This window comes from Maniola jurtina, chromosome 19, assembly GCF_905333055.1.
Source record: "Maniola jurtina chromosome 19, ilManJurt1.1, whole genome shotgun sequence".
In the NCBI taxonomy this organism is placed as follows: domain Eukaryota; kingdom Metazoa; phylum Arthropoda; class Insecta; order Lepidoptera; family Nymphalidae; genus Maniola; species Maniola jurtina.
In genome coordinates, this window is record NC_060047.1 from 11820532 (window position 1) to 11848300 (window position 27769).

The 27769-nt window shown below is 37.2% G+C and overlaps 1 protein-coding gene across 3 annotated transcripts in view; it reads left to right on the forward strand.

The window, feature by feature from the left end:
* Window positions 1-27769, forward strand: part of LOC123875258 (homeobox protein homothorax) — a 476104-nt gene that overhangs the window by 214192 nt on the left and 234143 nt on the right. The gene's annotated exons all lie outside the window — the stretch shown is intronic.

A 27769-nucleotide genomic window follows, 5' to 3' on the forward strand; every position in this document is an offset into this window, starting at 1 on the left:
TGAAAATGGTTTAATCAATCGGTTTACATGAAATTGTACATAATAAGTAAAATTAAAAATAGGTGTGTACGTCCGTTTCGCACCGATGCTAGGTAACGAAGGCTGCGAGTGTCGTCTGCATTCTGTATATGGTGTTTTTTGACTCTCTCGGCACGTTTTGCTGATGAAGGAAGTCATCCAGCGTAACAAATTTCACTATCTGTGTAAATGCAAGGATAAATCAGCCTAGATTAATCCACCACAAACCATCATAAAACGCTTTTAAACTCTAGATTTTGCCAGTGACTTCGCTCGTGTTACCTAGATGGCCTTTAGATTTGATTTGATTTATCTTAACAGCTCCGTATGTACACTTTACTGTCAATAACTCGATAATCCAAATGTCAAACGGAAAATAGTAATTCGATCGGAGTATACACTATAGACATTATTCTTTTTAATCTATTCAAATTATTCTTCTATTGTTTTTAGAGGTGTTTAAATGCAATGTTAAATTACATTAAATTAACATTAAGACGCTATTACCGTGGACCACCAACGTTCGAATGTTTTTGAATTTAGAACGCGATTAAAAACATGCTAATCTCCAATGGCGACTTCCCGCCTTGATTTGCAAACAGAGATGCGGTGACGATTGTATGTTGATTGTTACTTATGTCGCCTTATTATCTGTGAATACGGATTAAACATTAGATTTAAGACCTTAATACGTCATAGTAAGATCCATTTTGGAGGAACTTGCTTTTGTATTTTTTTTTTTATTTAATCAACCTACGTGTTAAGGTTGAATGACATTGTGTCATCAAATTAAGTGTTCTCACTGTCAATGAATTCTCAGAATAATTCATTCTTAATTAAAACAAAATAAAAATATTACATTTTGGCAACTAATTCAATAGTTAGGTACATTACAGTAATTATATTTTTTATTCTATCACGCATTTAATTTCAATCACATAATACATATAGTGAAATTAAGGAAAATATACCCGCACTGCTTTGTTAGTTAATAACTGTGCGCTAAAATTTTTACTGCCCAAGGGTGGTAAAAGTCTACTTTACAGTTTGAATAGCTGTGAAATAAAAGCCACTTTACGAACAAAATTGTAAAAAATATTATAATGCTAGATGAAGATAGTTTTTAATTATTTTTTTTGCGGTTTTTTCTGTATTGCATGCCTAGATCGGTAATTCTTCCCGTGAAAGTGTGGCATGCGTTCATTCCGCACAGTTGGTTGCGGTTGCGTATTTTTTCGCGCATTTAAGGTTACCTTCACACGCGCTTCTCCATACAAACGTATTGCGCCGATTATTCTATTATTTTTTGTTCTAGATCTAAATCTAAGCCAAACTATCAATCTATCCCTTCATCATTTATGCCTGACAAAATAAATATAAAATAAAATATATTTATTTTGAAAGTTACGAAGCTAGAAATATTATCTCTATTTAATGTCAAATTTTGAGGCAAATTTGTGCGTAAATAAAACATGTGAAAACAACAAAATTGCCAAACTTAATCAATTATTACTCAAAATAATGATATAATACCAAACGTTGATTTGCGTTGTTAAAACATCGTCCATATTCTTACTTAAGAGGAATTTACATTACAAAATTAGTGGCACGAAAATAGTTTCATAATTGCACGTATTAGTGTCGTATGCATTATGAAATAAGACGTTGACACGTGCAATTCACGTTCGTAATGCACGCATTACCAAATTAGTCGTTTACACGTGCAATTGATAATGAAATTAATCTCGTGAAATGAAATTCGTGCTACTAATTTCGTAATGTGAATATCGCTTTAAGTATATCCCACCCGTAAATGTTGTTTGGAACAGCATGCACACGACTTGGAGCTGCCATGGAGAGCACTTTTAACACGCGGTTTCGTACGCGGGGGCAATTTATGAACCGCGGCGCGTCGACGTGATACATGACCGTGATAGGCGTGATGCTTTACGGGCTTTTAATTTTTATCACAACCTATGCGCGCCAAGATTTACTTGATTATTACCTTTTTCATGATGACGCCACGGACGTGTGGATTTTAAATAAAGAATCTTGTAATTAATGATTTAAATAGGTTTCTATTTATCAACCCCTGATGTTCGTTGGAACATGTTGTTACTGTGAAGTGTCGCATTTAGTGAAACATTATTTTGTATCGCTGGATCCTGGATTTTCATTAGAATCATTTTTAAGTTTTTATTTTAGGTTTCAGAACACTAAAATATTATCTAGAACTTATCGTAGGTACACGGTTGCTTAACATCGACTAAGAAATACAGATATTACTTTTCACGTGTTTCTTTACCACAAAAAAGCATGCATGCATGTAGCTTTGTCTCTCAGAGAAAAAAGCTTTTTGTGCCTCTAGTCTCGATTTCCGCGTGCTATTCAAAAACCGGTAGCCGCATGAGACAAAAGAAAAACGTTCTTTCCCATTTCCATCTAGCAATTGTTTACCAGGCGCGCATAAAAACACAGGTGTACCCGCCGTCATTTGCATACATAATCGCCGAGACAATGACACTAGGCCTACCACACGCTTATGCTCCTCTGGTAACCATTGTGATAAATGTTAATGCATTTGGAATGTTTTTGAGTAAACTTTAGTTGTGTTAGTTCGTTCTTTTTCTTATTTCAAAAATAAACGGTAGTATTTTGTTTGTTTTTTAAAGTCTCTTTCGTTTTAATTGCGTTTTTTTCGCGATCTCCGGATGTTATTGTAATTGAAGAATTAAACCTTAAACATGTTAAAAAGCCAGATCAAGAACCAGGAACTGTATTTTTGAAAATGTTTACAAAAAATAAAACAACAGAAACAACAAAAAAAATAAATAACAGAAACGACAATTTATTAACAGAAACATTCACTACTAACCTCACTAGCAGCGACCTAAGGACCTAAGCTTCCGGTGGTCAGGGCTCCAGAGTAAGGAACCTCCTCACAATACATGCCCTCTCAAGAAGCACTGCCTCCTATATCTTGCCCTGGATCCAACAGCTAAGCGATACATCACTATTCACTATTATTATATTAGTTTTAATGTTGGAGGTATGGATGTCTGCACCTGCCATGCAACCGACTTACCCCTCAGGCTAACGCGCTCCATAATCCTGACTATCTTAATGTTCAATAAAAAATAAACACAGAACGTTAAGAAATTAAAAATAACCAACTTGTACATAAAAATATCCCGGAGCGGAACAAATCAGCCCGCCCCATTTGTAAATGGTTCGATTACAGTTTTGAATTATGTTATAACCATCTCATTAACATGTAAATTAGTTGGCCACAACAATAACATCTAACCAACCAACCAACCAGGAACGCAACAAAAAGCCTTTTAAAAGATGAAAATGAATACGAGAGGAGAAAACGGGGCTATTTTAATTAAACGGGCCGCCTCGGGCGACCGCAACGTAACTTGGTACCAGGCGAACAGGACTGTGCCAAGCGGCTGTTTAGAATTATTCTAACTCCGCTGATTTCTAATATCTCTCCGCTACGCCTTGTTAATTAGTACGAACGTATACATAGATTTGTATTTCTATGAACGCAAACGAATGAGTTGTTTCACTGATACGATTTTTTTTCTTTAACTTTTGCCTGGAACCAGGCGAAGAGATCTATGGAAATGGCTGCCTAGAATAAAATTTTACTATTTGAACTTCACAGATTCTGATATCCTTTTCACTTTTTTAACTATCATGCGCAACGCACATTTTAGTTATTGAAAGCGGTTGAAACTTGGGAGTTGGTACCCACATGTTGGTACCAAGAGAGCCAGACGTACCAGGTGAGCAGAACTATGATACCAGGCGAGCCGGACTACGGTACTAGGTTATGGTACCGGGTCAGCAGGACTACGGATACCAGGCGAGCAGGACTATGGCACGAGGCATGCAGAACTATGATACCAGGCGAACAAGACCAAGGAATCAGCGGTTGTAAGAAATATTCTAACTCCGCTGATTTCTAATATCTCCCGCAGCGCCATTAGTGAAACCATTGATTTTCTGAAATGATTTTTTACAACAAGTAGTCCCCTAATAATATTTTGACTTTGCTCAAACTTTGAAATAGACAAACTTATGCTTAGACTTAAATCTGTATCGTTTTAAATGTCTTATTTACCTCAATTTCCCAGTTAACTTTAAACAATCTAGATAGAGCGTGACCTAAAAAAACAGTTTTCAGAAATTTCATCCTAGCGAAACCAGAATGTAACAGTAGAAAATCTCTATCTACTCATATCTACCTAGCGCTTTTTAAAAGACTACCATTAAGCAGTCCACTATTAAGCAGTCTGTAGGTAGCTGGTAGTAGGGAGTAGGTCTGTGGTAGTAGTTAGGTAGGTAATGTAAGTAGGTAAGTGACGCCTGCACAGACATTTATGTCCAAATCTATGTCACCGCAAGGTCCCTGAAATTCTGCCAGTAATGTCTATTATCGAAGGGATCGGTCGAAATCGTCGAATCAGTCGAACAATCCCACTCCAATATCGCAGCACACCACTGAGCTTAGTGTGGGATTTTACATCTCACCAACGTTATTAGAATTCGAACATCGCAAAACAAGAATAAACCCCCTTGGAAATGAGGAAGCAAATTGCTGTATAATAGTTCTTCTCTGACATACAGTGTGCGTTTCTTCTATTCTTCTTAATTTTGCCATTCTGTTGTCGAAACTGCCTCAGCGTCATTTGACGCTAAAATCACAGTTCACGACAGTTAAGGAACTTGTAACAAAACGTCAAGGTTTAAACGTCTTTCTTTGATTTCACGTTACCCATAGCTTAATATTTGACATTATCGTCGATCCAAGATCAAACCGACAGTTTTCTCATTCTAGTTCACTCTGCTAAAGTGTTTCGACGCTCGAATTCTATCAACGTTGGCGAGACGTAAAACCTTTACTAAGACTCCAGAACCCATATTTCTCCGCGCAATATTTTCGCATAAGGAAAACTCCGCTGCCCCGTACCTATATATATCATTTCCGTTCAGATTTAACCTCGAAACAAGACCGGAATCTCCATAGAAATTGTCTGGGGCAAATATCACTGCTTCGGTTTTACCATACGAATTGCCGGACCTAAATAATGGTACCCCTTATTATCATACATTCGGTTGAAACGGTGCCATGCCGCGATGCGTACCTACGTACGTACTGCCTCGACTCGCCACGATGTCTTCCACTCACGGAAACCGACAAAGAATTTTCGGATACGCATTCTCTTCGGAAATTATCTTTACATAGGCCTCGACACACATACTCGTAGGTACATACTGATAAACTGAAAGTAAGCGTTCCCGGAGGGTTGGAGCCGAAAAACCGAAATGCTATCCCTAAATTCATTATGCGAAAACATCCTTGGAATTCACAATATTGAAATCCTTCGCTGGTTCGCCGGCCCCAAGATATTGTAACTTAAGGTGAATTCGTGGCGGTTCTGCTCTACATAATTATGTATAGCGAATTCCTCTGTTTGGATAAAGAATATTAGATAATAAATAACATGCATAAGTACCAATATTTTTAGATAAACAAGTTCTTTAAAAATATTTTTTAATCAGTGCAGCACTACAAAAAATATTTATTATAGTCGAACTATCAAAAAGATAATGAAAGCGTAAAACACTTACCTGCCTAATACATGAACCTAATGAACATTTTTCACATTTCAAAATGGTGCCACAATTCACGGTTTCCGGATTTCTTCCTTTACTAGTGCTATAGGTAGTAGGCAGAGTAGGTTAGGTCTTAATCTAACCTACTATGAAAAATTTCATAATTCAGTCAACTCAGTCAGTAGTCAACGGGAAATACTTTATACAAGTAGGTTTTCTTGACAGACACGATAGACGGAGAGACAGACAGACAGATAAAAAAAACAGATAGACAACAAAGTGATCCTATAAGGATTCCGTTTTTCCTCTTAAGGTACGGAACGCTTAAAAATTAAAATCATAAAGGTGTGCGCAAATTACGTCGGCAAATCGAATGTAGCTGTGAGTATTCGCTTGAAGTTCACGCAAACTAACGCAGAAATAAATCGTTCGCCCCACAACTCCTTCCAAGCATTCGGAATCTGTGGAGACCGAACGGAGTTTTCTAATAAATAGAATCTGATATTTATTTTAGTTACCTACTTTATTTCACTGAAAATAACTCTGTTCCAAGTTCTATTTTAGCTTAGATACGTGGAATTAAGATAAGGTACGTTATTTGTTTGTCAAAAGTTAATTGAATTTTGTTGTGTTTTGATATAGGCTGGATTTGTGTCCTGGGGGTCCACAGTATTATCGCTAGAAACCCCTCTACCATTATTTCATTAATGGAAACGAGTAACGACTTTCAGAAATAAGGAATGCACAGATAGAGAGACAGAAAAATATACTCGTATATTGTTGGTAACTAGCTGATGACAGCGACTTCGTCCGCGTAGGTTAAGGTTTAAAAGCTCTTTAATTTAATTTTCCGGGATAAAAAGTAGCCTATGTCACTCTCCAGGTCTTTAACTATACATTATAACTATGCAAAAAATCACGTCAATCCGTTGAGCCATGATTGAAAGACAAACCAAATCAAACAAACACGTCACTTGTAGTGATTATAACTATCGAGTATATTACCAGTTTCCATGACAGAGTCAGAATACTTAAAATCCAAATATAAATAACCAAAAGATAAGACGAGTTATAGACTTAAAAACAAAACAAATATTACTAAATTATTGCCTAAATAACTATCCTATAATATTATCTAATATGTACGCGACTTTAGTTCATGATAACAAAAATTATCCAAGTGTTAAATCCTTGGAAAAACATTGGGAAATGTTTTGTTTACGTACGTAAACCGAAAGTACGTAATTTGAAACTTCTCTCCTCCCAATATTACTCATTAACTTTAAGAATGAAATCAAAGTGAGTTCGATCTTCGGAATTCCCTTCAAAATTTATTTATCCTGTGTAAATTTATATTCATTAATAATGAAAACATATCGTAAAACAATTTGCCGGGTAATCCGGCAAGGATTTACGGCCGGTTATATCGGGGAATCGGCGTTAAATCATAAAAAGCGGTTAACGCGTGCATTAGCCGGCCCGGCAACCGTTTAATAACTATTATTAAAACTCCTCAACCAAAATTCTTTGATAAAAACAACAGCTCACCGAATTAGCTGCTTAATTTTTTACGATGTCCTGATAATTTTGATCTAATGATTTCAGATTTGGAGACTGAGTTTTTTTTAAGTTGTTAAAAATAAAAATGATAGTAGGTATAATTTGAAAGAATCATTTGAAAAAAAAAAGCATTTTATCAATCGATATAGTTGAGATTCATAGGAGTGAAAACCAAATAAAATTCAATAAAAACTTAATTAAATTAAATGAAATCCAAAATCTCACTTAATTTATTTGAGTTTTTTTTAGTTTTGAGTTTATTTTATAGAATTCATTCATATTATTTAGATTCAATAATTAATAATAAAAAACAACTTATTCTTAAACTATCGTAATTGAGTAGTAGGTACTTCACATACGTACAGTGTTATTAGTATATTACAGTAATTTATTGCAAGATAAAAGTTAGATGACATAAAAATGTTGAGCAACGTTTATTAATTTCATAGTATTTATACGTACATACAACAATTATAATCCAGCATAAATTAAATGAAACATTACGATTTAATGTACATTTTTTTATTGAAAATTTTACATTTAAACCTAACAATTTTGTCCTTTTTTACTTTCAACGCATAGGACATTACCACCTGTCTTCAAAACTATGAGACCTTACAATAAATAATAAAATACTTCGATAATAAAAACTACTAAGGTATCTCGTTTTAAGTGTTTAATGGTAACTACAGCAACGAAAAACTAGGTTTATAATTATTTAATGGGCGTTATCTTTGTATCGGTGGCCATTAATTTGACAGCTTTTTACGAGTAGGTACAGCTTTGTCGTCCATAAGTGGCCTGCCATAAATGCTTAGCATTTAGGGTTCAAGTCATATTTTAAAACGGTCGTGTGAAAATGGACCATTTTTTGCTAAGAGAATAATCCATACCTGCATTTTGAGGATATGTTAATCCCGGAAAATCGGAGAGTTCCCACAAGATATTTAAAAATCTAAATCCATGCGTACGATATCGCGGGCATCATGTAATTAAGAAATATTTTACTAGCTGATCCTTGCTGATACCAGTTCGATTTTATCCCCGTTAGTTTTATTAAATCCCTTAGAAACTTTTTTTAAATCCATTAGAAAGTTTTCCGAGATAAATATGTATGTATAAGGTATCATATGACCATCTCCAGGGAGCTATCTGTTTGCCTTTCATCAAAATCGGTTCGAGATTTGGGCCGTGAAAAGATGACAGACAGATTGACAGATAACTCACTTTCACACACAGTTCACATTTGAAACATTTTCCAAAAAACTTAATTCTGTACCTTTTAACCCTATAATGCCATGTGTGTTTTTGTAACTGTTTATTTTCAATACATTATTTAAAAGGAAACTAGTCGTTTTCCGTTAAAAACGATTTATTACGCCCTGGAAGGTCGTCACGGCTCGTCGCCCATAAACTTCCCATTATTCGGCCATACAGGCAAATCCGCCTGCGAAGTCTAGTAGCGAAATAAAAACGTCATTCGGCGTACATTTAACGCGCAATTCAATCGTAAAGAGCGCATCACTTGGCCTCCGCCACCAGGCGAACATGTGTCGTAAAGAGACCTCTTCGGCTAACAATTTCCTGATGGTCTGTAAATAGTAAGTTTATTGTCTTTTTATGAGGTACTCGGACCGTAAAAAGGAAATAAAAGAGCACCGCCGATGGTGATAATAAAAAAAATAATTTTCGACTCATCTTAGTGATTATCTCCCTCGGTTTTACGAGCGAGCAGTAAGAGAGAGAGGGACGGGGATGTTTTACAGCGTGTCGTACCGATGTGACCCTTTCGAGTCGATGGGGTAAAGGTCGTAAAATGGCAGCATAAGGATAATGTTCTGGGTTTCCTATACTGCGCTTCATTCATGATTTCGTTTTAGTACAGCGCCAGTATACATGTAAATCGGATTGCTTTGACGGCATCGATGCTCGTATCCGAACGTTTTCCCCCCATTATTCGATGTATTACATTCCCTAATAGAATTATTTGGCTCCGTTTTTATTTGGCTTTAAACAAGCCATTCTATTTACCCCGTTCGTATCGAAAAACATTACAATACGCCGAATAGCTTAGTCAAAGATGTGCTCATAGTCATAAGTTACTTCGAATAAGATCGAAATCTCTTATAAGTTATAGCAAAAGACCTTTAATAACATTTTTAGAATCTCATTTTATGTGTCTCAAATTGTAAATACTCGAATAATACATTCTGTAACGTCAGCATTAATAAGTCATACATTCCAGTTACTTTATGAACATACAATTTGAATACATTATAGCTTTTAAGGGTTAAAAAGTTGATGTCTGTCAAATATTAAGCCTGCCCAAAATGCCGGAGCATTGTGCATACAAAATGCTAGGAAACTATACCTACGATTTAATTTTTCAATTTAATTTTATATTATAATTTATAATCAAAATAAATGCGAGTGAAAGACTAATTTATTATTCTGTCTCCGGCGCTGATGACGCTGAAGTAGTGACGCGGTGACACGGGGACGTAGTGACAATTAAAAGAAAGGTGTTATAAGTTTGACGTGTGTATCTGTGTATCTGTGTATCTGTCTGTGGCATCGTAGCTCCTAAACTGATTAACTGATTTTAATTTAGTTTTTTTTTGTTTGAAAGGTGGCTTGATCGAGAGTGTTCTTAGCTATAACCCAAGAAAATCGGTTCAGCCGTTTGGAAGTTATCAGCCCTTTTCTAGTTACTGTAACCTTCACATGTCGGGGGTGTTATAAGTAAATTTTTAATATACACTTGTATTCCCTGGCGTTCAAACGCTTAAAGAAACTTCGCATCAAAAAAAGAAATAAATCCACTCAAAGCGTCTCAAAATCTCCAAAAAAATACCAAGAGTCGCACCAATAAATTCGCATTCCGCAATTCAAATTTGGTAGGCGACGATAACGGTCCCATTAATTGCTTTAAGGGTTGCTCCTTGCTGCCCCGCGCTAAGCCCCGCCACTCCATTCGTTCAGCTCCACTGGTCTCGCATCCTAATTCTTAAAGGGCCATCACCAGACCTTTATACGTTAATAAAGTTGCGATATAAAAAGAATGGACGCGTCCGAGGGTGAAGGAAGGGTGCAAGGGTGTGTCTTAAGTGCGCGTTTAGGAGATGTAGCGGGCGTGCGAATTTGTCAACCCGCAGTGCGGCGATTCAATTGCGAGATGATTAAATAAAGACAAGAGCTTCTTTGGGAGGAAACGCTCGTTTTCCAGCCTTAGCCTTTATTCGACCGTTTGTGACGGATAACGGATATTTGACTTGTATAAGTCTGTGATAGTTTAACTCCAACCTAGACGCTAGACCTCATCATTGCTTTTGCCCAAGCTTATCTTGCAATAAAAAATCTCAGGCATGCAGGTTTCCGGACGTAGTTTTCCATCACCGCTCAAGTACGTGATATATTTAGTTGCTTATACCTAAAATAAATAAAAGTTAGAGATGGGTGCCCGGGATCGAACGCCAACGTTATTATTCGTTAAAATATTATGTGCAAAAAAACCAGAAAATCTTATCTTTAATCTAAATCTTTAACCTAAGTGCGTGGTTAAAAAAACACATTAAGATGTAACTATTAGAATCCGTTATGTAAACCATCGTACAAGCGTAAAAGAGCGCGAGTGTTTAAAATGGCACAAGTTAATTAAAAACTAACCGGTTCCGAATGGCTGAATTATCTTTACGATCTTGATTAAACGGGGCACTAAGGACCATGGTATTTTTTAGGGATCCGTACCCGAAGAGTGCCAACGGGACCCGATAACTAAGCGGAATTCACATTACGAAATTAGGTGGCACGAAATTAGTTTCACGATATTAATTTCAGTATCAATTGCACGTGTAAACGTCTAACGAAATTAATGTCGTGAAACTAATTTCGTAAAGTGAATTCCGCTCAAGGCCGACCGTCTGTCTGTCAGCGTGCAGTATCTCATGAACCGTAATAGGTAGAAAGTTGAAATTTGTTTATTACTTTGAAAGTGTGTTTATTACCGCTATATAAACAATAAAATAAAAGTTCCAAAATGGCCGCCATGTAAATTAAAATAATATAAAAACTACATAATCTTGTAGATTGTACGGAACCAGGCATGTGCAAGTCCGACTCACACTTGTCTGAGCTTTTTTCTCACAAACTGCTTCATTTAAAACTCATTCATATTCTATATGTCATCGGTACATTTAATTTTTATTTCTATATTTATTAACAATAGCTATATTATTATAATTAATTTCTATTACTACAGTCACACTAAAATATAAACTTGAGGAGTCAAAAACCGTTATTCAAAGTTTTAGTAATATAGAATTTTTCTTTTCTAAACAGAAATCTCTATGTTCTCACTTTTCTCAATATTCATTCATCGCCAAAATGATAATTCTCTCAGAATGAGAAGGGTTTAGTTTACGAAGCTGGGAAAATAATAACTCTAAAAAGTTCGAGAACCCCTCAACTAATCAGGAGGCCGAAGTCAACCACTACGCTATGACTATTATTTCAGCAATGATTTATGCAAATAAACCCTTGAAGTTTTATGTAAGCATTGATATAAAATAACTATTACCAAGCTGAAGTGGCAGTGGGCAGATCATGCCTGTAGTAGAGACGATGACCGTTGCAGCCGGAAAGTCCTTGAGTAGAGACCGCGTATAAGCAAGCGACAGTGTGGGACGCCCTCCAGCACGATGGCCCACGGTATAAAGAGGCTGGTGAGAAGTGGCTGGATGAGGAAGGCTGAGGACCGGGTGTGGTGGCGCTCTTTACGGCAGGTCTAGGTCCAACAATGGAGGTTCACAGGCTGATGATGATGATGATGAGGTAAAAAACCCTCAAACATCCAAATTTTAATCGCGATAGCCCATAATTTGGTCCCAAACAAAGAGAGATGCTGTAGGTAGGTAGGTATGTGTAAAACATCGTGAGGAAACCTGCATGCCTGAGAGTTCTCCATAATGTTCTCAAAGCTGTGTGAAGTCTGCCAATCCGCATTTGGCCAGCGTGGTGGACTGTGGCCTAAACCATTCTCATAAAATCTCATTCTGAGGAGACCCGTGCTCAGTAGTGGACCGGTGTGAGTGGATGATGATGATGACATATATATTTCAGCATATAAACTTCAAGGGTTTTTTTTGCATAAATCATGCAAAAATACCCCTTGAAGTTTTATGTAAGCACAGACATAAAACAAACCCTCAAACAGTCAAGACACTCTAATCGCGATGGCCCATAATTTGGGCCCAAACAAAGAGAGATGCCGTAAAGGAACCGTGAGTGGTTTATAGCTCGTTCGGGCTTTATTTAACGCGCGCTCATAGTGATTTTATACATCGGCGTCTCGACGTCTGACGGGCCTTTAAGACCCCATAGCGGGTATCAGATGGGAAGGGCGGATGTTAGGGTTATTTTCTCAAGATTGCATGTGTTTCCCCCTGTATGACACGTTTATGTTTATGGAGAATTGGTTATTTGCATGCGATGGAGGATTTTCGTGAACGAGAATAAATAAATCTGGTACTTTAAGATATAATTTTGATTTTGGAACAAACAGTAGGTACTCATAGTGATCTATGCAACATATTAAAAGGATAAACTGACTGACTGAAACATCAAGGTTTCAATCAAACCACTGGTTGTAGAAACTTGAGATTATGCATATACGTAGGCTCCTCTAAGAAATGATTTTCGGAAATAACAACAGGACTTTTAAAAGACCTAAATCCACGCGGGCAAAGCCGCAAGGCAAAGCTAGTGCGTACTTACCCACAAAAATAATGTCAACACTATAATAATGTTAAATAAAAACGACCTAATAAAATAGTCAATTTTACGATTCAGTAAAACATTGTTATTGGTGCACCTTTGTGTAATAGTGACACAATTAAAAAAAAATACACCGAAATAAACTTAAATATTAAAATCACATGCAGTGGATTCTTATGTAGGTGCGTTGAAAATATTTTGGTATCGTATAAATTACCGAACAGCCACATTTTACGATTTTTCTAATCCAATGGTAATAGCATTTTTATTAGTACACCTATGTACAGTGACACAAAAATAAATTGACATAAAAATATTATAATCACGCGTACCAATAAAATAATCTTTATGACAGGTCGTAAAACTAAAAAAGTAACGACAAAAGTGCCCCAAACCGCATTCTTAAACTCAACGACACTTACGCATTGTGATCGGCGCCAAATGGAATAAAGTGACGCTCGAAAAACCCAATCCACTATCTTCTATCCCTATCACTAATCTAAAGCTGTTTCTGCTATTATAAAACTAATAACTGTCAGTTTGTTTGTTAGCGGATCACACAAAAACTTTTACCTAATTTAAATAGGACTTTTGCAGATTACAAGTCTTTACTAGGTATTACTAGGTACTACGTAGGTATTACTTCTAAGTTTTATCAAAATCAGTTGGTTGAGACCCGACATGAAGCTTTTTACCCAAAAAGTGCAGTAGGCAAAACCCAGTCAAATCCAAAGATAAAAATATCAGCTCTGAACCAAAACATAGGACCAAACCAACATCTAAAAAAAACTACGAAATCTGTTCGTCTTTCGACAAATCCATGCAACTATGTATTTCAGAAAAAAAATAAAACCAAGATCCAAAAAGATACGGTTAAAAAGTAACACCGAAAAAGTGCTCCAAACCGCATACCAACTCAACAACACTTACGCATTGTAATCGGAGCGAAATCGAATAAAATGACACTCGAGAAAACCGAGTTATGTTATTTAGACCCCTGGCACTAGTCGGTAATCGAATCGGAGACCGCCACTTGGATACACTCAAGCGGAGTGTTACTTTGTTAGCCGATTCCAGCTTATGTCCCCCGGGTGACGCCGGATTATGCAAAAACCCCATCTTGACGACTTTATGTCGCGTTCGAGGGTACTTCGAAAAGATTATAAACTGCCATCTAATTTAATAACAAAGGCTCGAGTAAAAAACTTGAAAACTGTGTAGATTTTAAATATTTCAATGTGTTTCTAAAAGTCCATCATAATTCATAACGTATTGATGTTTAGTTATTAATAGACTCGCATAGTTGATCAATATTTTTAAATTCAAAATCAAAAATAAAGTCAAAATCCATTTTTAATGAATTTAATGGATTTTGACTTATATATGTCATTTTTAACCCCCGACCCAAAAAGAGGGGTGTTATAAGTTTGACGTGTGTATCTGTGTATCTGTGTGTCTGTGTATCTGTGTATCTGTGTATCTGTGTATCTGTCTGTGGCATCGTAGCGCCTAAACGAATGAACCGATTTTAATTTAGTTTTTTTTGTTTGAAAGGTGGCTTGATCGAGAGTGTTCTTAGCTATAATCTAAAAAAATTGGTTCAGCCGTTTAAGAGTTATCAGCTCTTTTCTAGTTTTCTTGTAGAAAAGAAGGTTAGATAACCGTTAGGTTCATAATATTATGTCAATAGACAAATGTCAAGCTGTCAAGATGGACGTTGCCTAAATACATAATTATTTATATGAATATGAAAATGATGTTTTGGAAAACTCAAATACTTTGGATCGTCGAGGGTGTTATAAATTTTTAATTTACACTTGTTGTATTCTTTGTTAGTCAATTCCAGTCTTTTGGAGATGCAGGATTATGCAGAATCATCTTAACGGCTTTACACCGCGTTCGAGTGTCATCTATTTCAATATAATATCTCAATTAAAATGTACTCTTAAGATTGTTAAAATAATCGTAAAACTTTTCCTAACTGCCCAAATTGGGGTTGTGTATTGCAACAACATCTTTACAATATAATCAAAATGACCATTTTAATGCAAAAGTGACATAAGTCGAAATTATTTATATTATTACGTTTTTTTTATTTGCTTGGCATTTTATTGGAGCCTTTTAATACGTAACTTAAAATTTGAAAAACCCCCGACACAAAAACCTCTATAAAAAAACTAGAAAAGAGCTGATAACTTTCAATCGGCTGAACCGATTTTCTTCGATTATTATAGCTAAAAATACTCTCGATCAAGCCACCTTTCAAACAAAAAAAAACTAAATTACAATCGGTTCATTCGTTTACGAGCTACGATGCCACAGACAGATACACAGATACACACGTCAAACTTATAACACCCCTCTTTTTGGTTCGGGGGTTAAAAAACAGGCTTAGGCTTGGGAATTGATCGATAATTTCATATTAGGTACATTATTGTAGAGATTATAGGTACACATAGTGAGGTCAGCTTACAGACAAACAAAATATATCAACAAAAAAATACCAACTTAACAAGATTACCCTCCTGTTTACAAAGTTAGATTTTTCATGGCATTCACCTCTTATAATTTAAATAAAAAATTCTGACTCATGAAAATGTCGAAGCGAACTTTTAAATCAGGCTCGGAGTAACGACCTGACAATCAATTATTGTAAGGTCGGTATGCCTACATAGTACACTATTAACCGACTGTGGAGATGAACATGAGAGACCTCCCAGACATAAACAAACCTCAAACGAAAAAACGATTTAAACTAATTAATACACCTAAAAATGTACGTAAATGGTCTAACAGACCGATATACAGTTGTAATTTTTAACCCCCAACCCAAAAAGCGGGGTGCTATAAGTTTGATGTGTGTATCAGTTTATCTGTCTGTGGCATCGTAGCTCCTAAACGAATGAGCCGATTTTAATTTAGTTTTTTTTTTGTTTGAAAGGTGGCTTGGCTTGATCGAGAGTGTTCTTAGCTATAATCGAAGAAAATCGGTTCAGCCGTTTGAAAGTTATCAGTTCTTTTCCAGTTTTCTTATAGAGGTTTTTGTGTCGGGGATTTTTTTAAATTTTGAGTTATCCTAGAGATAGACACAGTGGTTGCGCCGTCACAACTAACACCTTGTTAAATCAATTCCGAGTCGATTCGTTTCGTATTCGTATTCCGATGTCGGGACACAATTCTATTTGAATATTTTGACGTGGCTGACGAATACTAATGCACAGACAGTTTAGCGAAATTTTATATTATGGGCTCTACGAGTAGTTGTTTAGGGTTCCTTAAGCTAATTTTCTAAATATACTAGTCTTAGTTTAAAAAATTAAAATACGACTACCCTGGTACGAACGAAAAAGTAAAAATTTCAAATTAGGGATGATGCCTGTCAGCCGTCATATTAAGTTTAAAAAAAATTGTGGCCAGTTTTGTCGGGATAATGAAAGAATTCTAATGGCCTATACATACAAATCTGTTCAGGCAGTTTGATCTTATGGTGGAATAAAGAAACACCTAGGTACATGAACCTTGAAAACATTACACTCTTTTGGGAAGTCATGTATCGTCTATCGTATTTTCGAACAGTGTGCTATGCCCATTTCATGTTTTAGCAATTCTATTCTTTACTTTTTCTCAATTTTTCGATTATTTAATTACACAGGCAAATAGCGTTATGTCGCCACTGTGACACGCCGCTGTCACTTTGACAGGGCCTTTATAGGATTCTGTTTCAACTTTCCCTGTACGTGCGTCAGTCAAAATTAATTAAGAGTCAGCCCGTAACGTGGGACACTGATTTTGGCATCGTCTCTGTTCGAAAAACTTTCGAGTATTGGAAATAGATGTGTAACTAATGGTACGGTCTTGGTAGGGCTGTCATCTCCTAGTTTCTAGTCTTCTAGTATTAGGTGTGCTTATACAGTGTGACCATCGCAATCACCTCTAATTAGTTGACACTCTCTCTTTATTTGCTAAAATGCATTGTTGCAGCAAAAATACCATTAATTCAGCCAATCGCAACAGTTGAGATTGTATTAATGACTGAGCTGTTCCGTAGTCGATCTACTAATTTTCTAAGTTACCTAATAAGTGAACTCCCACATTGGTGGTACATTTGACTTCACTTACTGATACATGATGATACATGGTACAGCACATGATATATGGTGTAATATGCCTATACATGACAAGAAGCTGCGCGTCGCGACATGCAGTGACGGTGTTGGTGGAGCGAATCCCTATGGCCTATACTTCAATGACCATTGCCTCTACCAAACATTGCTCAACGTGGCTACAGAAGTTTTCACTTGAAAAAAAAATAATTACATTATTGTAACACGTTTAAAATATTGTGACAAGTCAATATGATTCAACAAATTCCTAACCAGACCACATTTTCCCAACTTAATTTTTATTAAGTTATAACATTATGCAGGAAATCAGTAGAGTTGACAGCCCTAGCTAACAGCTAATGAATGTCGTGTGAAAACGTCATTCGCCTTAATTAATGTTCTCTTTCCAAAGTGTAACTTCAGACAATGTTTGTAAGAGATGTAAATTCTTTATATTTCTTTCTCACTTGAAACATTTCTAAAAATCCGTTTGACTTACGCTCATGTCATTATTAATGATGTGTCAACGCTCTTTTGATTCTGATTTATTTATTTCTTGATTATTTTTAAGATTTTTGAAAAGTGTCGCTACTGAAATTCGTGAGAAAAACTAACAAGCACTATTTGTTTATTTATATAGGTAGGCCACTTAAGGTTGCCCTTCTTACGCGTTTCTCTATAATAATTTTTTTACGTTGATAAATCTACCTTTTTGTTGTTTTAGACTTGAAACTAAACCAGATATTGATTTAGCTCTATATTATCTAGGGAAGATAACAATAAATAAGTACAGTAAAATTGTGTTTATTTTGAAATTAGTGAGCCTTGAAATGTCTTGTTGTCTATTTTAGGGCAAATGAAGCTTACCTCGTGCGTAAAAAAAAACTATGTAATATATCTGAAACAAAAAAATAAAAAAAACAACGACTTCATTGCACACTTTAATTTCAAATGTCAAAATATTGTTTTTGCCATAAACAACGTACTTAATACCAAAGGTTGATTGGCGTTGTTAAAATAACGTCCATTTTACTTTCGATTAAGTCCAGTCCGTCAATGTTGCATATAAGCATGCGTTCTCACTCGACTTATAGCGACCATGGAGAGTACTCTTAAGTATTTTTACTGTTTAATTTTAGTCCGGAAATGATAACTTGTCGAGTAATCTTTTTCTAAACAAATACATCACTATTTGCTTACAAGGGTGCACAAGAGATCTCTTGTTCTCGACTCTCCACTTTCGAGTCGAGGGTATTTGTTTAAAACCACTCAAAAAGTCAATGGCGTTAAACAAATATGTGACTATAGTAATCTGTAGTCATAATACTTGAGAGCGTAAACAATCGCGCGATTCGGTATTCGATTACACAAAACCAGAGGATGCCCGCGACTTCGTCCGCGTGGATTTAGTTTATTAAAGATCCTGTGGGAGCTGTTTGATTTTCCGGCATAAAAAGTTGCCTATGTTTATTACAACTACAAGCTAGCTCGGTATCTTTCGTACAAATCGGTTGAGCAGGTGGGTCTTTGGGAATCCCGTGGGAACTCTTTGATTTTCCAGGATAAAAGTAAGCAGCCTATGTTCTTACCCGGGACATAAGCTCACTCTGTATCAAATTTCGTCAGAATCGGTTAAGCTGTTGGGCCGTGAAAAGGTAGCAGACAGACAGACAGACACACTTTCGTATTTATAATATTAAGAATGGATATGGATGGTGGCACGTCACTATTGCTTGGATATCATCGAGTGACGTTATAAAAATAAATGCTGGAAATCTGTGAAATACATTACGCCTCCAAAAATAAATGTGGTAGGTTAAAATATGATGTACTAGCTGATGCCCGCGACTTCGTCCGCGTGGATTTAGGTTTCTCGAAATTCTGTGGGAACTCTTTGATTTTCCGGGATAAAAGTAGCCTATGTGTTAATCCAAATAAGTAATCGTAACTTAATTATATTGTAAGTAATTGTATTGTAAGTAATAAGTAAGTGTTAATTAAGTAGCTTATGGGTATAATCTATCTCCATTTCAAATTTCAGCCAAATCCGTCTTGTATGTTTTGCGTGAAAGCGTAACAAATATCTATACATCCATCCATAGGTACATACACACTTTCGCGTTTATAATTTTAGTAGGATTCTGTAACTTAGAAACATGGCCAACAAACATACTTAGAAAGAGACAAAAACAACAGAAACGTACTGTAAACATATTCTGTACGTTAGCCACTGTTAGCCATGCAAATGTATATTTAAATGAATTAAACTTCGTCCGTGTGGATTTAACATGGGAACTTTTTATTTTCCAGTTGTTTTCCGGGGTGAGAAGTAGCCATCTAAATATACCTTTCGTCAAAAACGGTTAAACAGATGTGCCATGAAAAGCTAGCAGACAGGCATACAAACTTTCGCATAATAGGTATATAGTATTAAAGTATGGATATGGATAAGACGTGGCGCCATTATTTATCTATAACTAATATTATGAGATGTAAACTGCGATGGCTGTATGATCTGCCTACTGCACAGACTAAAGGAATTTTATAGACAGGGCTCTAGTAGATACCAAAGTTAGAGTTTAAACGCTACAAGGAACGATCACAATCACACACATTGGCTGACACTCGCTTACTCGATACACAAGTCTAGAATGTACAGTTGTGAGAATTATAATAAGTTCAGTCAATAAGGCTTCCTGCACTTTAGTTAAGTTTTCGTACGAATTCGGCTTGTGCGAACACATATGAACAATCTTGACCTTCCAAGTATTATTACAAATTCGTACGAAAACGCATCCAAAGCGTCAGCCTTAAGTGCCGGGTTTTATTTTTTCTGTAAAAGCTTGGAAAATCGCAAGTTAGTTCAGGGTATTTTGATCAGGTAAATGCGTAAAAATCCATGTTATTTTTTCTTTAAAAAACTTTCAGACCTTCAAAAACACAGTGAATAGGCATCTTCTAGGTAAGCGCGCTCCACTTATCACGATTTGATGTGATTGCAGTCAAGCGCTGCCTTATAGTTAAAAAAATCGGCTGCCCTGGACCTGTTCCATTTTTAAGTAGCTTGTCTGCCTATATTTATTCTTAGATCTGTGTTCTAAATAGACAAACTGTTCAACTTCATGCAATAATCGACTCTGTACATTAGTAACAACACAGTTTATTATCGTATGAAGATATTTTTTCAAATTTTTTGTATGTTTCGAGAGTGAATGTGGTGCGTATCTCAGTGGGTACTATCACTAGTATCAGGCTCTTCACAAACACTGACCGTAGATTAGATAAGGCCGGATGTTGCTGAGATCATGCGGTAAAGGTTTGCTTAGACTTTGATAAACTTGGCTCTTTCCACTCGGGCTGGGTGAATCGGGAGCGAGGTCGTATTTGGCATTGGCGATAGATGTAGGTTAGCGTCGAATCGGTGATTACAAAGAAAGAAATTAAAGTTAAAAGCCGGTCAAGTGCGAGTCAGACTCACACACAGTTAAGGGTTCCGTACCATCGTACAAGATTGTGCTTTTTATTTTAATTTACATGGCAGCCAATTTTCATTATTTGTTGTTATTATAACGGCTATAGAAATACACACTCTGGGAAAATTTTAAGTCTATTATGGTTCATGAGATACAGCCCGCTGACAGACAGACAGATTGACGGACGGACAGGAGGCTTGGTACCACGAGTCACGACGGATCACAGCGTCGCGCGTCGTAGTATTATTAGTTAATGGCTGCAGAGGCGGCGTAGAACGGAATAGAAGCAGTTTCTTTCTAGACAAATTTTAGATCCATGGGTCCATATTTAACGCACCACGCACTACCTCCAGAGGGATAGGCTAGTGACAACTAATTCACGAGTAAAAGTACTGATAAGTAATTAAAGGTAACCAAAATAAACAGCAAAAGAAACCACTTCAACGATTGAATTCAAGCTTGGTTCAACCTCGCGACCTTTAGTTGGCTCGAGCTTTACTACGTTCCGTTCTACGATCAACATGCTTGCGTTCCATGTTTCATGCACCACGCACCACCTCCACAGGTATATATGCCAGTGTCAACTAAAAACCACAGAACTAACTCTGTCATCAGTGATAAAACCATTGGACCGACAAGACAATTTGGTACTTACTTAAGGTGGAAGCAACGGGCCTGCCCGCGAAATGGTAATTAGCTCTAGTATCGACTAATGTGTCAGAATTAGTCGATACTACAGCTAATTTCTTAACCTGGACCCTTTCAAGTAAAGATTTTTATATAAACCTGTGAGAATGATACTGCCATTGTCGCAATTGAAAATGCCATAAGCCTACGTTGTCGTATTAGTTTAAAAAATGTGAAAAACCAAATTAAATTTGAATTTCGCGGGCAGGCCCGTCTCATGCCCCTTAAAGGTAACCTATAACAGCTAAAGGAACCCATCAAAGCTTGCCCATTACAAACACGTTCTAGTACATTATCAGCACAACTACCAGGCTGCCATAAGTCAGCAGCAGCTAATAAAGACGCTTGCACCTCGCATGTGCGCTAAAACGCTGGGCGGAGAAACCCCGCCCCGGCGGCTTTTAGCAGGCCCGAGCTTTACTACGTTCCGTTTTACGATCAAACATTGTTGCGTTCCAAATTAGCTTTGTAGACAATCGCGTGTCTTACTGCGAAACGAATTGAGGAAGGTGGTACCTCTCACAAAAAGTTAATTTAATATCTGGCATCATTAAACTAATAGGGGAATGGTTGTGATTTAACTTGTGAAATATTAAAAAAAAAAATGTCGAAATAATAATTGACTTATTTGCTTCATGTATCTACCTAAGTAGAATGCGAATCGGCAGACTTCACACACCTTTGGGAATGTTATGCATGCAGGTTTCCTCACGATGTTTTCCTTTACTGTTAAAGCAAGTGATATCATAACTCCCATAACTCCAAAATGTTAGTAGGGCGACACCGGCATCGAATCCCTTTTTTTCATGACCAGGAGGGGTTTATCTGACCTCTTTGAGGAGATATCGGGTCCCACATAACCCATCTTTTTGAGGAGACATTGGGTTATGTGGGATTTCTGCCTACTAAACCTCCCTTGGTGGCCATCCTTAGCGCATATTGAGAGGCTCTGGGAACTCTTACGATCGTCCGCCGGTGCCTCCCTAGGGGGCTCATCCTAGAGGGCTCATCCTGGAGGATGCACTTCCCTGTCCTCATGCACTTTGCATGTAGACACGACAGCTTCCGCCACCGCAAGCAATTGCATCGGCATTTCAGCTGTAAGGCCGGCAACGCATCGGCGGTTCCTCTGGTGCTGCAAATGTTCATGGGCGGCGGTAACCACTTAATATCAGGTGATCCACCTGCTCGTTTGCTCGTTTTATTTATTTAAAAAAAGCTGTTGTCCCTCCAGGGTTACTGAACGCCCTAAGTAGCGAGTACCTATCACGGATCACTGCTTAATATTTGAATATCCTTTCGAAAATTGCACTCCGATCGGAAACAAACGAGATTAAAATTACAGTGCAAGGTGTAAAGAACCACCCATAGTTACTCTATGCGCCGATAATGTGCCAAATACCAATTACGACACAATAATTGGTTAACGCACGCGAAGTGTCTATCAAAATTATTTTTCGTTTGGGGTCCGATGCACCCCACGGAATCTCACGCGAGCTCCAATACGGGTAATTGTTTCATTATTCTTCTATTAACTCCGCTCTTGTGGCAATTTTTTTAGGGATTTTGGCCCTTAAGATGTCAATGTTTTTCTTGTGGGTCCGTCCGCTTCACTTTCATTAAGTTTCTTGTATAATATACCAGCGCGCCGCAAGGGTTCACAGGGGTAGTTTAATAAAATTTTAAGTCACTCAGAAATAAAGTAGCTTTCTACTGGTGAAAGAATTTTCAAGATCGGTTCAGGAGTTCCTGAGATTACTTCCTACAAACAAACTTACAAACTTTGCCTCTTTATAATCCATACTAATATTATAAATGCGAAAGTGTGTCTGTCTGTCTGTCTATCTGTCTGTCTGTCTGTCTGTCTGCTACGTTTTCACGGCCCAACCGCTGAACCGATTTGAATGAAATTTGGTACAGACATGGGATACATCCCGGGGAAGGACATAGGCTACTTTTTATCCCGGAAAGTCAAAGAGTTCCCACGGGATTTTTAAAAACCGAAATCTACGCGGGCGAAGCAGCGGGCATCCTCTAGTATTAGTATAAATTCCTCCTACGCCAATGAGAGAAGAGACCCTCAATAGTGGGCTGGCAATGGGTTGATCATGATGAAAGTTTTATATTAAGCACACAGTAGCCCAATATTTGTCCAATGTCCCAACCGTTGCATGGAACAGTAGTTGACACAGCATTATCAAGAGATTAGCTGGCGCGGGAGGCGGAGAGGCGTCGTAAAGATAAACGCCAGGTTTATACCATAACTGTTTGACGTTTAACTCAGGGGCTGATAAGTGATAACGTCGTTAGGAGCAGTTGATAAAAGAAACATAGAGATGGACCCAGATAGAGTTAAAAGAATGACCAGAAAGTGTATTTTCCTTCATCATATCAGCGCATTGCCGGCTCACTGGCACGGGTCTCCTCTCAGAATAAGAAAGGTTTGGCTATAGATTGGCAGACTTCACACACATTTAAAAACATTATGGAGAACTCTCATGCTCAGGTTTCCTCACGATGTTTTCCTTTAACGATAAAGCAAATGATATTTAATTGCTTGAAACGCACATAACTCCGAGAAAAGAGTTGCGTGCCCGGGATCGAACCCCCGGCCTCCCGAATAAGAGACCAACCCTTAACCACCAGGATATCTTCGTTTTTTATCCGCTTCTTTATCGTCAAAATGAAGAAAACTTTTCATTATAGTGTAGACTAGCTGATGCCCGAAAATTCGTTCGCGTGAATATAGGTGGTAAAACCCTGTGTGAACATTTTGATTTTCCGGGATAAAATGTAGCCTATGTCTTAATCCAGGGTATAATCTATCTCCATCCCTTTCAGCCAAATCCATCCAGTCATTTTTGCGTGAAAGAGTAACAAAAATCGATACATCCATACATATATACAAACTTTCGCGTTTATAGTAGTAGGATTAGTATGAAGCGTGATGTGTGCCATTTGAAAATTTTCCTTTATCAAGTAAACAAATTAAACCTCTCATGAAACTCATAGTCCTATTTTCTTTGTGATCTAAAACGCCGTCTTTATTGTGGTAAGTAGGTACCTGCGAAGCAATCTTGTAACCTTATCAGAAGATAGATAAGCGTTAAGTAGCGCTATTCAGTTTTGATCTCAAATCTCAAGGCAAATAGTTTTGAAACCTATGTGTACTTTTAGATTTTCTGGTGAATAATGTGATTGTTTTGTCATGTTGCTCTGCCATACCCACAGAAATCCAAATACTATCTGTGGCCATACGCCTTCCAGGATAGCCCGCTCCCATCTTAGATTGCATCATCACTTACCATCAGGTGAGATTGCAGTAAAGGGCTAACTTGTAGCTATCTGAATAAAAAAAAAAATTTTCCATAGCTACATAAATATAGCTAGACTGCAATCACACCAAATAGTCAGTGATCATGAAGTCGAAGGTGGACTGCGTCTGCACAGAAGATGCCTATTCACTCTTTTGAAGGTCCCAATATTGTTATTGGCGGGAAAAACGGAAGGCGGAAGGGGATTCCATTTTTATTCCACATTCTTCCATCCATATTACTTATTATTATAAATACGAAAGTATATCTGTCTGTCTGTGTACTAACTTTTAACGGCTCATCCTTTCAACTAATTATGACGTAGAATAGAGATAGCTTGCATCCTGGGGAAGGAATAGGCTACTTACCAATTGGCCATCACGCCATAAGGGCGCTTTTAATTTCTTGTCGATTGTAAAGAGTGACAGCAAAAAAACTAAGTACTAAAAGTGTATAACAGGCAAAGAGTTACACTGTTTGATCTTCAGTCTAATTATCACATTAACTTCCCAACACTCATGCTGGCCTGGTATTTCTGTTCCATGTCACAGTACAAACAGACATGACAATTCGAAACAAAGAAACTATTTTAAGAGGTAGTGCAGTTGACCTGAAATGTCAGGATAAGAAATATGGTGTGTCAAAACAATTATACTTGTCGAACGGATGGTGTTGTTTTATTTGCTGGAAATCTATCAGACATCTAAGAGGCAGACAGCTGAGAGCATCATTTGAGTTGTCTATTAGGAAGATGGATTGACATAGCTTTGTGTTCGCCAGTCACCTACCTGGCCTGCCCCCTAGCACTACACTTGGAGTCATTGCATTGCGATCATTATACGACTCCACTATCGGAATTCGGCAAATGATGCGATTTCGGGCTTTTACGTTAGGCATTCGGAAAATCAACTGGATCAAGTATGCCGTATCATCGATACGGCATACCCAATGCCGTATCTAGCGAATGTTTCGTATTTGGCAATTTTCCCTTATGTTAGCACTAGATTTCAATATGAGGTTTTTCCACGGATCAACATACCAGAATACCTGAAAGACCGACAACGCATTGGCGGCTTCTCTAGTGTTGCCATGGGTGGCAGTAATCACTTAACATCAGGTGAACCACCTGCACGTTTGCACGCTATTTTTTTTAAAGTTGTTACTTTTGAGGCTTGGTTACCTATAGAAAACAGCACTAACAAAATGTAAGCTTTTAAATCGTGTACTGAAGATGCAGTAGCATTGTTACTTGTATACGTATCTCGTAATTAAAAGAAAACGAACCTTGTGTGTCTCATGACAAAATTCAATTTGGAATGTTTTCAAAAAGACTAAATTTCTCCTAATAATAAAACTTTCTCCGAATCCATAAACAGTGGGAATATTTCTGTGAACCGATACACGTAACGTCCTATATCGGATTGATGAACAAAAATAAATCTATCCTATGCCATTATACGGAATAAGGTGACCAACACTTAGCTTTCTGTGGTACTATTTTTTTTTATTCAGATACAAGTTAGCCTCTAACTGCAATCTCACCTGGTGGTAAGTGATGATGCAGTTTAAGATGGAAGCGGGCCAACCTCGAAGGGCTATAGCAGTTTTCATTAAACCCCTTTGGTTTCTACACGGCATCGCACTTCGTCGTCAACTTCCATTAAATTGTCTTTCAATATTACTTACTTATTTTAATTTTTACGTTTTGGATTTTAATAGGAGTGAAAAATCAACTCAAGTATAAAAGAATCGAACCAGCTTATGTTTCAATCATTTATTTATAATTTTTGGATTTGAAGAATGCAGGATTCACCTTGCTTTAACGGTGAAGGAAAAAACTATTAAAGTAAGTGATTGCTTAAAACGCACATGACTCCAAAAAGTTAGAGAGGGCCGGCATCGAACCCCCGACCCGCCTTATAAGAGACTAACGTCTCAACTCCCAACCCCTAAACTATCACCACTTTTTATAATATTAATACGTATCTAGTTTCAGATTTTCCTACTTTTGATCACAAAACATGGTCGCCGTCAAACGCATTGCCTCTAACAATGCGCGCGCGCAGGAAACATTGTCTATTTGTTATTAGAGCGATATCAAAGACTCGGCGGCCCTTCCGAGAAGCGGCTTTGTTTTAACATGTAAACCTTGCTTGTAATGCTTGTATTACTGTATCAACCGCGGAGAGTTTGTGGGAATCGCCAAGATTTCCCATTGGTTTAGAAACTGGTTGAGAATAATTCTACGCTTAGAAGTTCATTTTGAAAGTCAAAAATCAAATTCTTATAATCAATTTGGTTCTCAAGAGTAAAAAAACTGGTCCAGTGCGAGTTGGTCCACACGAAGGGTTCCTTACCATCGTACATTTTTTTTTGATGTAACCCCAGATTCATAGTTTTCGTATTATTTTCTTTACTTGTACTATCAGACATAGCTACATGGCACGTGCCCATGATTCTAGGTCAACGGGAAGAACTCTATAGGTTTTGATTTTCCCTTGACGAGCCTTGACAGTTAGACGGATAGACAACGGAGGGATAAGCGTTCCTTTTTTCTCTGAACTGAACCCTAAAAAGCAGAGGTCTTCACTAAAGAGTGAAAAAATTATATTATCAGTGAACTTCTACTGTAATGATTACTGATATTTTCGTCTAACTACAACTTAAAATAAGAGCAAGTTGGAGATAATTAGAGAGTTCTATAAATTCACCAAAAAATAACTAGGTAAGTATAGGTAACATCGTATAGCAGTATAATTTCTTTCCTCGTAATTCCTATAGGTATATTTTATGACTATCGACCTTTCCCTATTTCTATAATTTTACCTCACTATAACCACTCTCACGTCCTCTAAAGTGATTATTATTAAATTGATTTATTGAAGCACTTCAAGTACTTACTTTAAAGTAGTTTGACAAATATCACACCTCAAACAATTACATTCCTTCACTCTCTTTAAAGTATTTAACAGTTTAGGAAGCCACTTAACATCCAAGTGCGACTTGAAAGTCTTGAAACTTAAATGAACAATGCAAATGTAAACAAGATATTTCCTGCAATCAATGTATTATAACATCTGCAATTATATCTCTAATACTCCATTATCAAATGTAAAGCGCGTTCCCGGGGCACGGGCGATATTAACCGGGATTACCGGATCTACCCGTATACCCGGATACGGGGATTTGCTCCGGGATCGGGACCAGAAATGAT